Raw genomic sequence first — 13,410 nt, 5'->3', positions numbered from 1 at the left:
ACTTATCTATTTTTTTACTGTTGACGTTTTATTTTAATATATTTATAATTACTTTCCTCCTTTAAAGCACTTGCAATCTTGATTTTTAAATTTAAATCGAATTTTCTTTAAAATAAATACTAATCAGTTAAAGTTACATTTTCAGCACAGCAAATGTTAAACTATTTTTTTCTGAAAGGTGTTATAATTATTATCAAAATTATATTATATATTTTTCTCATACATTAACTATACCTTCACCTTATTTAAAATATTTTAAATAATGTCAGACTTAGAACTTTTATTTTGATAACACAATCTAATTTAAAAGCATTTTTAAAGAAAAAAATCCATTTCACTGAAACAGCAACTAATATTTTTTATTATTATTATTCACAAAAACAGAAATACAAACTACTACACAGAATCACAAAACTAATAGAAGGATGAATACAGTTTGAAGAAAATAATGCATCATACAATTAGTTTTAAGCAAAAAATCTGATTTAATAAGCAAGATTAAAAATGTGGAATTACAGTAAGACCCCGCTTAACGCGGGGGATACGTTCCATCAAAGTAGAGCGTAATGCGAAACAGCGCTAAACGAGGCTATCTTTACATGTAAATATTGGGGTTAGGGGAAGATGGCTAGGAAATTGGTTAGGTATTAAATTTAAAAAGTATGTTTTTTTTAATAAAAATAAAACCAAACATTCATTTCTTAAAGCCCAAATTAATACCACATTATTATTTCTTGCAAAAATAAAAACAAAATATAAATAACAAAACGAATATTCTTAAAAAAAAAACAAATAAAATTCTAAGTCAGTCATATTTAGTTACCCTTCCGCGTTTTCAGTGTTCTGCCTTTTTGTGACAAAAGCATCTAATGTTGTTTGCCTTTTTCTTTTGCGTTGTTCTCTTAAAAGTTCTTCATAAACGGATAGAGCATCTCTAACACCACGCCTTACTTTTGAGCTCCTGTCAAAATTCGGATCATTTTCAATGAATTGATCCATTATTTCAGTTATGGTAGACAAACTCCTTTTTACAAACGCCATCGAAAGTTCTTTTTGCTCTTCTTCTGAATCACTGCTGTCAACATTTTTGTTTTCTTCTTAATCAGTTAATTCCTTTAGCTCATCATTAGAAAGACTAGCCGCTGCTTCTTGAATTATTTCTTCGACATCTTCCACATTTACCCCTTCAAAATATGTCTGTACAATACCGCACCAAACAAGAAATACAAGTACACTCTTTCGGATATGTATTTGAAACCTATCGCTGCATAATATTTAGGGGAATCCCCGTATGCTGCGAGCGATTTCGTGGAATCCCCGGGTTGAAATAAAAGAGCGCTAAACCGAAACAGCGTTAAGCGGGGTCTTACTGTAATTCAAAATTATTCGATTTGTGGGATTTTACACACATTTTCTACAGTGATCTCATAGGAAGTACAAAAACTGAAAAACATTAAATTGCAATTCAAAACAAATTATAATGATAAAAATAGCTCGTTTTGAAATTTTAAAAAAATACAAGAAATAAAGTTTTTGGATTCATTTACAAGACCTGGAGTAAAATATATCTATAAAGAGCTAATTATAATTAAAAATAAATTATAATACAACATATATTGTCATGACGAGTCGAATGAATAGCATACATAGCATTTAGAGATTTGAACTGCTTCTGTGGTTATAAAAATTATTCATTTAATCAGAATTAAGTAGTAGCAATGTCTCTGTTCATAAAACAGACTGATGGTTGAAAGTGAATTATATAAGTTATGACTTAAAAATTTTAGAATTGAAAAAAAAATCTGTTTTGAAGCTATTAGAAAATTGCAGACATGTCTTTAAAGCTCAGGAAGTTACTACTAAACTTTTATATACTTGTGTTGCATTTTTAGACATTATTATTAAAACAAGTTAGATACTTTTTAAGACTAACTGTAAATTACTTTTTTATTTACTTTATCAAAGTTGATAATTTTCTTTTTTTACAAGCAGGTTTTTTTAAATCATTTTTTTGTTTACAATAGTTGTTTAACATCGTGTTTGTAGAGGATTTGATTATATTTTCAGCTATGGGATCAAAGGAATGGTCTTTTACACATGGTTCAATATCCAAATCCTCATTTGACATCAAAGCATTCAGAGTTAAATTTACAGCTAAATTTCTTTGAGCAGGGTGTTTTAAAAACTTACTTTCAAACTCTTGAGATACAAGTTTTTGTACTACAATAAAATTATATAAAACAATATTTAAAACATGAGGCATAGGATACAAAAGGCCACCCCTATCTAATTTTCTGATTAAATTAAATTCGGAAGGGATATTGAGTTCCCTATCAATAACACAAGTCATTTTACAAAATTCACATGGATATTTTTTAAAGGTAGAATAAAGGGCAATAACCAGCTATATGAGTTAATATGGGAACATATGGCTGAGCTTCTATCATGTCGTTTTCAGATACTACAAGAGAAAAAGTTTCCACAAGGGATAAATCAATGTTTTCCTCCTCACAATCATTCCTTTCATTTATTTCAATAGCAATATTTCCAAAAGTACTTGAATTAAGCTTTAAAGGTAATAAGCTTTGCATTCGTAATTTTGACTCAGATTCATAAACCTGTCTAATGGAAATACATTATTGCGAACCAGAAAGTTGGCGATACTTGCCAAAACGATCTTCTAACAAATCTGTTTGTATTTTACCAGGTAAAAAATAATTCATGCCTAGCTCTTTAATGCAATACTTGCCCAATTCAATAAGTGCATATGTTGTGTTTCTCAGAGCATCATGAGTTTCTTTTGACCAAGCAACCAGTAGTGCATTTTGCATCTTTCCATTTGTCCAACCAGTTTACAAAGTTATTTAAATACTCAACATTTGAGTCTACATTTGAAAATATCAGTGGTTCTTGAAAAGAACATTTCAGTCGTTTGCCTTTAAGAGGTGTTTTGGTATTTACTATACACCGAAATTTATAAATTATATCTATATAATTAGCTGTTGATTCATAACTATCCAAATTGAGTTTATTACCTAGTTCTGTTAATGCTGTGATTACCCAGTTATTAAACACTTGTAAAACTAATTTAACATTCTGCCTTTCAAGATTTGAAGGCCATAAAGCTTTAAGAGTTAAACCATACCCATATTTAATTAAACTATCAAATTCAAGATCATGTAGTTTTCTTATAGTATTAAATGAGGCTGCATTAAATTCTTCACTGCCAACAGCGTTAAATTTAGGAAAATACATAAACAAGCCATCATTTTTTTGGCCAATCCAATTGTTACGAATACATTTTAACAAATGAACAGGATCAATGACAAAAAAAAAGGGGTCTGTGTGGTTCATATGGATTTTGGTACATAATTTTAATTTCATGCTTCTCACTAAAGAAGGACATGGCTTTCCTGTTAATGCTATAATTATCACTAACCACACAAACTACCTTAAGACCTATCTTTTCAAGACCTACAATTACATCTCTTAAAATTTCAAACAATTTTTCTGCACTAAATGATTTTATTGGCAGGATGTGAGCAACATCTTTGTAAGATGATAATAAGCTTCTAATCATAAATGTATATGCTGAAGAAGCAGCAAATGCACTGTCATATGCAGAACCAACAATATTGCCACCTTTAAAATCATAAAAAGGTTTTAGATGAATTTCATCCATCATTAATATTACATTGTTCTCACATTCTTTTAAAGTTTTAAATTTTTGTTTAATATACCTTAAGAAATTAGAGTGCTGCTGCTCTTCAGAGACACTGACATTTAGATTAGAACATATGTTTCGTAGAGTAACAGTGTGAGGCATGATCAGATTTCCAGAATTTCGCATAAATTTATAGGCGTGGGGTGAAATCGAATTTAAAATACAGGCAAAAATTAAGAAATGGGGGGGGGAATATCTTAAACGTTGTTTTGGAAGGCACAGCAAATTCAGTTGCTCTTTTCATTCAAGTGCATTTAAAATATTATCAATTTCATGAATACTTTTAACATGCATGGGTATCTTACTATCATTTAACACTTTTAGTTCTGCAGATTGGTGAAACGCTGATAACTGCATACTATTATTGATAGAAATACAGTATTTAAATACTGGAGAAGGACTTATTTCAAAAATTCCAATAACAATTGTATTTGATTTCATGACAACAGTAAATTTTTGAGTAAAATTGTAATTTAAATAGTTCTGTAATTCACTGAATGTTGTAAACACTGATTTTGAATCCTCAGATTTTTTTGACATAATGCTTTTGGAGATAGCCATTTGTAGTTGTCGGTTTTTACGGATTGTTTGTCGTTCTTTAACACTTTCTCTTATGGATACATCAGTGGATAAATATGATGGGGCACCAGGAAGTTTTGTTGGAACTGCATCTTTCCTTAGTCTCGGAATTTTTAATGGAGCTGATAATGTTTCACCAGTTTCTTCAAGATGCATATACGTCTCCTTTTCAATATCACAAGGGCTAAAATGAAGTTCACACACCTGTAAAAAAGTAATTTTCACTTCAGAATCTGTTATACATAAACATACAATTTACAAGATTGAAATCGGTTTAAAACCAATTCATAACTGTATTTTAAAACTTATAAAACTGAACTTACAGAATAATTTTCTTTTAATTTAGATGTTAATACTAATTCAGTATCTGAATGTAACCTGTTATGCACAAAACAACCAGATACAATTACAGTTTTAAACCCAGAGAATCAGTTTTTTGCCCAAAGACAAATATTTTAGCAAAGAATTAAGGTGATAAAATATTTATGAATTAAAGAAATGAGTTTATAATGCATCACAATTTCTCCTTTCGGAAGAAAAAAGAACCTCGCCAAAATGAGAATCAGAGTACATTATAACACAATTTGCAATGTTTGCATAAACAAAAATAAAATACGTAATTTCTCTGATAAGTTAATTTTTTTTTAAATTTTACATCGTGCTTTGGCTACATATTATGATTTACATCATGTAATACAACCAATAGTACGATACCCCTTTAGAAATACCTTAACGTTTTTAAAAATATGCAAGAAAATCGTGTACTATAAGAAATTTAAGCAAATAATGTGACAAAAGTAGTTATTACAGCAGCATATAATTTTACAAAAGAATAGCGTTATCTTTAGGTAAGTAAGTACTATTAAAAATATTAACATTAGTAATAATAAATATAAATTAACTTACCTTAGAATTTTTAGTTGGCTCGAAATTGTCTCGTTTTATTGAATAAATCAATTTCTTCTTCAATTCAGGATCTCTTGGGAAGGAAAATACGTGGACACGAGGTCCACCATTATAGTTTCCTTTACATAGGGGTACACAACATTTAAAAACCATAGTGAAATAATATAAGTGCCTTAAAACATAATACTACTATAAGAATAATTGACGACGATTTTAAAACGCGTGCAAGCGCAACGGTTATGCCACACACATCGACGAATTCACACCTGCAGCTTCGTTCAGTGCTAAGCCTAAGTGTGATGACTCATAGCTTCATTCTCGCACCAGTATTCCGGCTTTGTAGTCTAGGTGGCGTTGCCATAGCTCTCTGGAATGTTGACGGGGCCCCACACAACCCAAAGGGCATGCGTAAAAATGCATAAGTGCCCGATTTTGTTATAAACGCGGTCTCATAGCTATTTGATAGTAGCCAGACGTTAAGTCCAACGTAGTCATGTATTTCGTAGACTTAATCTTTCTAATAATTTCCTCTATAACCGGCAAAGGGTAAACTGGGAATTTAGTAACACTATTAAGTTTTCTGTAATCGATAGCAAACCTCCAAGCTCTTTTATCCGAAGGAGGAAACTTGTTCCTTTTCCTACATAGTACGACTGGACTCGCGTACTCACTATTTATGGGCGTTATTATCTGGTTCTTTAACATTTCCTGAATGTGTTCTTCGATGATTTGTTCTTTCTGTTTATCATAGCGGTAAGGTTTAGTCCTACAGGGTTTGTCGGCAGTTAACTGAATATCTTGCGTAACAATTTGACAACTACCAGGCCGTTCTGAAAACAAGTTTGAAAATGTACTCACCACTTGCTGGATGGCTTGGCTTTCATGGTCATTCAAATGGCTAAGGTCGACTTGTGGTTGTTCCACTGGTTCCACCACCCTCCGATCCATCTCCAGCACAATAGAACTTTCCTGAAAATTCAGTTTGGAGTTCGCGGCTTTTAAAAACTCCATACCTAAAATAAGTGGACTTTGCAAGTTTTTTACTACAAAAATTAATACTTTTAGGTTTTCGTTTTGAACCTGTATTTTTAAAGATAATTTTCCAATACATTGACAAGTTTGTCCTTGCGCTGCTATGACTTCTGTGTTTTTATCTTTAAATAATCGTAAATTATTAAAATTCTTCTTAAAACAAATATCACTCATAAAATTACCTTCTGCTCCTGTATCGATGAGGGCTTCTACTGGTACATCGCCAACCAAGACTTGTATAATCGGCAATTGTGAGTTTTTTACGACGACCGTATTTAAGTATCTTCTTGAGGGTTTTTTCGAAACTTCCGGAGTCTGGACCCTCGCTTTTACAGGCCCCTCTACTCGTTTAAAGCTTTCCTTTCAACTTCTGTCTTCTGGGTACGCGGACGGCTGTTTTCAAATTTCCTTTTTGGGCCTTGACCTTCAAGCTTCGATGAGTTAGCTTGATATCTCTTTCCCCCATAAGAGCGATTTGCGTTTTTGGTCTGCTCATTTGAAGATTGCCTTCGGATACTTTGAGAATACGATGCCCCTCTAGCTTTTTCCGCTATTCTGCGATTTTGGAACTTGACCGCCAGTTCGAAGTGTTCCTCCAATGTGCTTGGGTTTCTAATTTCGAAGTAATCTTGAACAGCAGGTAGCAATCTCGGTAAGATTATTTCAATAATCTCCGCGTCGGGTTTCTTCCCATACAGCATATCCGTCAGCTTAATTTTTCACAGAATAAAGTCCGTCAACTCTTCTATATCCCGTTGATAAAAATTCCCGTTGATATATCCCGTTGATTCTGCGATTTTGGAACTTGACCGCCAGTTCGAAGTGTTCCTCCAATGTGCTTGGGTTTCTAATTTCGAAGTAATCTTGAACAGCAGGTAGCAATCTCGGTAAGATTATTTCAATAATCTCCGCGTCGGGTTTCTTCCCATACAGCATATCCGTCAGCTTAATTTTTCACAGAATAAAGTCCGTCAACTCTTCTATATCCCGTTGATAAAAACTACACAGTTCGGCTTCTAGCTTTGCTCGATCTTTCACTATGGGGAAGGCCTTTAATAACGATTTTTTGAAATTTTCAAATGTATATGTCTGGCCTCCGAATTCCCCTAATAAAAATTTGCCTATATTCTTCCACGATCGCGCAGCCTGTCCTCTTAGTGCAGATGTAGCAATGGCAACTTTTTGTCTTTCAGGCACAGGGTATAGCTGGGAATGGTTTTCGAGGCCTTCTAGAAATATCGCCACCGAATTTTTTCCTTCGAAATTGACGTTTGGCTTGATTGACGCTCTCATCGTCTGGACGAGGTATCCAAATCCTTCCAATTGGCTTGCCATTTCTTGTTGTTGGACTTGTCCCGAGGCTTCCATCCAGTTTTCAGCCATTTCAGTTCGACAAGTGTTCGGGCGCCAATGTAATGTTGCGCGGCCCCAACCTGCACGCAACAATAGTGGTGACTGCTATGAACTGGAAAGTACACAAAGTCTTGAGAAGGGTTTAAATCCCTTTTTATTCAACTTTAGAAATTACAGATGCGTGCTCTTGACGCTCACAAACTACGCCGACCCGGCGGTAAAATAAAAATAAGAAACTAAAAAAGAATAATAACAAGTTACTACCTACGAGGCTCTCTAAACGTAACTAACCTAACCGCGTTCTAAGATACCGCTGATATTTCAGCAAACTTCCGAATATTAAGTTGAAAGATTCAACTGTCTGCCGAGGCAAGCACACAGGCCGAAACGCGTGGTTCTTCAATTTCTACCTAGCCACCTCCACGCTCGTGAACCAAGAAAGCACACTATCGAACTCGTTTCCCTTCTATTTAACTCAGATTACTTCCGCTGACAATATGAATACTTTGCGCGTTCTACTAAAATTTACATACTCTGGCATTGGCAATTCCAGGGGAAAGTAAGGCTTGACAGGAAAGATAGTTTAAACTTAAAATAAATGTTAGTTAAAATAAATATAAACCCTACAAGCTTTCGAAAATAATTGAAAAAAGAAGTAACGTTCGCGCTAGTGTTACTAAACTAGTTAAAAGAGTGCAGAAGCTTGATGAAGCTGTCGAAAACGTAAGTTCGTTATCAGAACTACTGGAACTATTAGAAACGAAAGAGCAAATCTTGAAAAGCCATGATTTAGAGGTGGAAGCACTCATAGACGATCCGGAAAAACTTAAAAATGAATTAAAAGCTTCGGAAGAATACGATGACAAAATATTGTTTGCTAAGATTAAACTAAAGAGCAAAATTAAAGAATTAGCAGCAGAAAATGTTCAGTGGACTTCTTCAGTTCTTAATACATCTATTGTTTCGGAAAACACCCTTACAGCTTTAAAATTACCAAAGTTAGAAATTTCGCGATTCTATGGTGATTCTGGAAAATTTATGGAATTCTTAAACTGTTTTGATAGCGCTATCGGTTCAAACAATTCACTTACGAAAATTGAAAAATTCTAATATTTAAAATCTCTGGTCCTGCATATAACGTTGTTGCGGGTTTTGAATTAAATGAGAAAAACTATGACTCATGTCTTGAGCTTTTAAAACAAAGATATGGTGGAACTGATTCTATTATAAATTCTTACATGACTAAATTATTAAGCTTAGAACCTGGTGAAATGTTCGTCTAATGTTAAGGGTTTGCGTAAATTATACGATGAAATAGAAGTTAATATAAGAAATTTGCATTCATTAAATGTAACGGAGGGTTCATATGGGCATTTATTGAATCCAATATTATTGAAGTTGCTACCACAAGATTTGGTGTTAGATTTTCACCGAAAACGAAACAGGGAAGTGAATTGTGAGGTTTAGGAAATTATTACGTTTTTGAGGAATGAAGTCGAATCTAGGAAAATTGCCGAAACTGTGATGAGCCCCCTAAAAAGTTATGAAACGAAACGATCCTTTTCCCAAAATTATCAAAGTGGTCAAAGTTATCAGAAAAACTAATCAAAGCCTAAAAATATATCAACCGCTTCAGCGTTAAATACACAAATAAAAAATTTTTGTTTATTCTGTGACGGCCTGTTTGGTTGTCTAAACCGCTTTACTCGCGGCTTCTTCAAGAATCGCTACATCATTTTAATGACATCTGTGATGAACCCGTTATGGTGAAAGAGCGAAGGACTGCACTGGTTAATTCCATGGTAACCAGTTCAGCTAATGGAAACTTACCTATGTCGTCGTTACTGGACGTTAATGACTTCAGCGAATTAAGTAGATTACTGCGTGTTATTGCTTGGATTAAAAGGTTTGTGCACAATTCTAAACTTAATTCTACAAAATTAAATGGACCTATATGTGCTCCAGAACTCGAGCAAGCTTTGCGTTTTTGGATCAAAGCTACTCAATTCAAGCATTATAGTACAGAAGTTACCCAACTTCTTTCTAAAGGAACTATCGATAAGAGTTCACGTATATTTAATTTGAATCCCGAACTTGATGATAATAACTTACTTTGTTTAAAGGGACGTTTACAGTTTTCAAGTAACGATATGCGAGCCAAACATCCTTGGCTTCTTCCATCTAATGATAAATTTGTTGAACTACTTATCTGTGATTCTCATACTAAAATGTGCTATTTAGGTGTTGATGCAACTTAACACATTTACGAGAGCAATTCTGGATTGTTAAAGGTCGTCATTTTGTGAAAAAATTGTTAAATAACTGTCTGATTTGTAGACGATTCAAAGTGAAATCTGGAATGCAGGTGGTTGCTCCTTTACCGCCTGATAGAATTCAAGAGCATCCACCATTTGATATATGCGGTGTGGATTTTGCCGGACCATTTTTTGTTCGTGATTTTAATTCAAAGTGTTATTTACTTATATTCAGCTGTGCAGTGACAAGAGCTATCCACTTAGAAGTAGTTCTTAACATAAGTGCTGATTCTTTTTTGTTAGGATTCTGACGATTTGTTTCTCGTCGAGGATTATGTTCCACTATATATTCTGATAACGCCAAGGCTTTTAAAAAGCAAATAATGAATTGAAAAAATGATGGAATCAGATAGATAATGATCAAGTTAAAAATTTTTTTGCTTCTAAAGGTATAGTTTGGAATTTTATAGTTGAAAAAAGTCCATGGTGGGGAGGTTTCTGGGAGAGACAGATACGAACGGTTAAAATCTGCTTAAAGAAAATTGTTGGACGATCCCCTCTCTCTTTAAAGGAACTGGAAACTGTTTTTTCGAAAATTGAAGCTCTGGTTAATTCCAGGCCTATCACGTATCTGTACAACGAACCCTCAGAACCCTCTCCACTCACCCCATCTCATTTTCTTATTGGTAAAAGGTTGGTGTCTTTACCCGTAATAAAACATAAAAATGAAAATTTTAATGTTAATAGGAATTCTTTGGTAAAGAAATATAAATATCAGCAAACACTTTTGAATCACTTCTGGAACAGGTGGAGAAAGGAATATTTACTTAATCTAAGATCAGCTTATATTTCTCCAGGAGTCCCGGTTCTGCGTGCAGTATTTTGATGGCCGTGCACGTGTCTGGAGGCTCCCAGGAGACCACACGTCGCCTCTGCTTGCCTTCGATATCGGTATAGTGGTAAAATAGTTTCATTTAAAGTGAATGATATTGTTTTGATTAATGATGAGCGTTATCCCAGAAATATGTGGATGATGGGGAAAATTTTAGAGCTATATCCAGAAAGAGATGGAAAATTTCGTTCTCTTCTTATTCAGACTCCTAAAGGACAAATAAAACGCTCAGTACAACTTGTGTATAATTTGGAAATTAATCCTTAATTGTGTTAGTTTAATTGAGTTACAACCTGTTAATGTTCTATCTGTGTATTAATAATAGTTTAATTGTGCTTATATTTTAAGGCTTGATATTTGAACAATTTTCTTTGGAAGCTAAAAGTGTAATTTGTTTTTGTATGTCAAGTGACTGAATAATTTTGAAGCTTTGTATTTGATATAATATGCTATTTATATTTTTATTCTTGTAATTTTAAATGTTTCCTGAATGTAAATTTAGTTAAAATTCAATGGTAAGTGAACTCAAGTGAGTTCAGGTGGGGAGTATTACATATTTCCTGTGTCATTCTGACTAGAGGGCGCTGTGTTCGTCCCAATAGTCAGTGGCAAGGAGGATACTAAAGGTGTAGGACATGGAAGGCAGCGATGCCTAATAATATATCTATAATTGATTGGAATTCTCGTATATTTTCTTGTAAATAAATGTTGTTATTGTTTACAAAACCGCTTATTATCTCTTGGATGCACCTTTAGTCTCACAGAACTATTAGATGCAAAAATGTCAGAAAAGTTCCGATCTGCGTTCAAATTACAGTCGATCTGAACTAGACATGCGCGTGTCGTGTATCCAACGGTTATCCAAGCCATCACACCAGGTGCAGGACCACTATACCGATATCGAAGGCAAGCAGAGGCGACGTGTGGTCTCCTGGGAGCCTCCAGACACGTGCACGGCCATCAAAATACTGCACGCAGAACCGGGACTCATCTGAAAAGACGTCATTGTGCCACTCTTGTATCCAGCTTTGTCGTGCGGCGCACCAAAGTTGCTTTTTCTCTCTATGCTGCATTGTCTAGGAAAGCCAAAGGAATGGGCGCCGTGCTGATGGTACACGCTGATACAAACGTCGACGTATCGTATGAGCGGATACTGGGCGTGCTGCAAACATACGCATTTCCTGACTATTGGTCCGTGATATGTTTATACGTTTTTGCAGGACTGTCTGGCGATAGTCAAGGGACGGCATTGAAATCCTGCATGTTGTTCAGTATGACCCTCAACAATCCGCTGATTTCATATTTGCATGACTGGTTTGATGTCGACCAGTGCGACGGGCGATATCACGGAACGATAATCCACACTCTTGATAGGTAACGATCCTGCCTCTATCGAATTCTGGCACTTACTGGTAAGCATTTCTTCTTCTTATTCGATGCATAATACAATATTCTGAGCAAATTCCAATCTTACAAAGCGCTATCCGAATGAGAAATCAACTATACAACTTTTCTTTTATGCAGTGCTTCAGATGTCGTTTCTCACTCTTGTGTTGTTTAAAAACGTTGAAATACTAATCATTTGCATATTTCAATCTCTTCTTCCTTTCGTATGATTTTGACGTCGTCAGATCATTCCTTCCTCGTGTTGCAATTTTAATGGCCAGCAGTGTACAGTCTATCATAAGAAAAGTCCTCGCCAGTTAGTCTGCAGCTGTCTGTTGCAGTAGAAACGAGCTTTGCCCCATTTTCCGTAGGGATGTCTAGAAGACGAATAACAACTCTGTTTCCCTCAGCCAACAGTCGCTAAAAACTAAGGCTCCCTAAAAACAAAATAACAATAAAGCAGCCCTTGGTTCGCCCCTATTAAAAATATACTAGCCTCTTTGCTGTAGCGACCGCCACCCGCGAGACACTGTAGCAGGAGCTGATTTCTCGCAGACAGAGTTGAGTTAAATATGCTATCCAAATTTTGAATAACAGCATTTTCGAAAGCAACAGTATTTGTTGTAACTACGCAAATATTTTTTTATGAATAAAAGATAAAAATATCCATAAAAAGCAAGCGTTTCATTTTTAAAAACCCAACGTTTCACTTTCACAAATGCAGCTATTTCACTTTCACAAATGCAAATATTTCCTTTTCACTCAGATAAAACGATAATGAATAATGTCGTAAGTTCGTAGCCCCATATATATTAAACTAATCAATAAAATTCCGCGTACAGTATTTGTCTTGTTCTCAAACCACTCTAAAATCTCTCTTAAAACCGCATTACAACTGCGATATGGACCTTTTTGGTATGGATAGAAAAACAGCATTCATTTAGATTTTTTTTTTTCTTTTACTTGAATGAGGCAAAACACCCAATGGCTATCCGCCTAAGGGAAGGAATGTTTTCTTGAAAGACGTTTCAAAGAACTCTGGCTCATATCCACGTTACACATGAGAAACACCATGAAAACGACCACCAGGCATCAAGCCCGGGTCGAGCTACCAGTGATCAACGAATTTACCGCTCGGCTAGGGCGGGCCATTGCTCCTTTAAAATTGATAGTTCAGTGTACAGTCATTACACAAACCAGACCTCGTCCTAGATTTACAGAAAGTGTATAAATTATGAGATTAAAAAAAAAATTTTTTTTTAATGCTTGATCTTTATGCAGAC

General features: G+C 34.6%; 1 pseudogene across 1 annotated transcript; it reads right to left on the bottom strand.

The window, feature by feature from the left end:
- Nucleotides 1–338: 338 nt before the first annotated feature.
- LOC146996794 (uncharacterized) lies at nt 339–5,480 on the bottom strand (annotated as a pseudogene). Its single transcript, XR_015041671.1, has 2 exons — nt 5,210–5,480; nt 339–4,507 (listed from the first exon to the last, which is right to left on the bottom strand). The product of XR_015041671.1 is annotated as an uncharacterized LOC146996794 (transcript).
- Nucleotides 5,481–13,410: the final 7,930 nt, after the last annotated feature.

Source organism: Stegodyphus dumicola, chromosome 6 (assembly GCF_044657685.1).
Source record: "Stegodyphus dumicola isolate Sdum_Otavi_A_Nest chromosome 6, ASM4465768v1".
Taxonomy (NCBI): Eukaryota; Metazoa; Arthropoda; class Arachnida; order Araneae; family Eresidae; genus Stegodyphus; species Stegodyphus dumicola.
The sequence above is the reverse complement of the archived record's forward strand: the minus strand, read 5'-3'. Positions and strand labels throughout refer to the sequence as shown.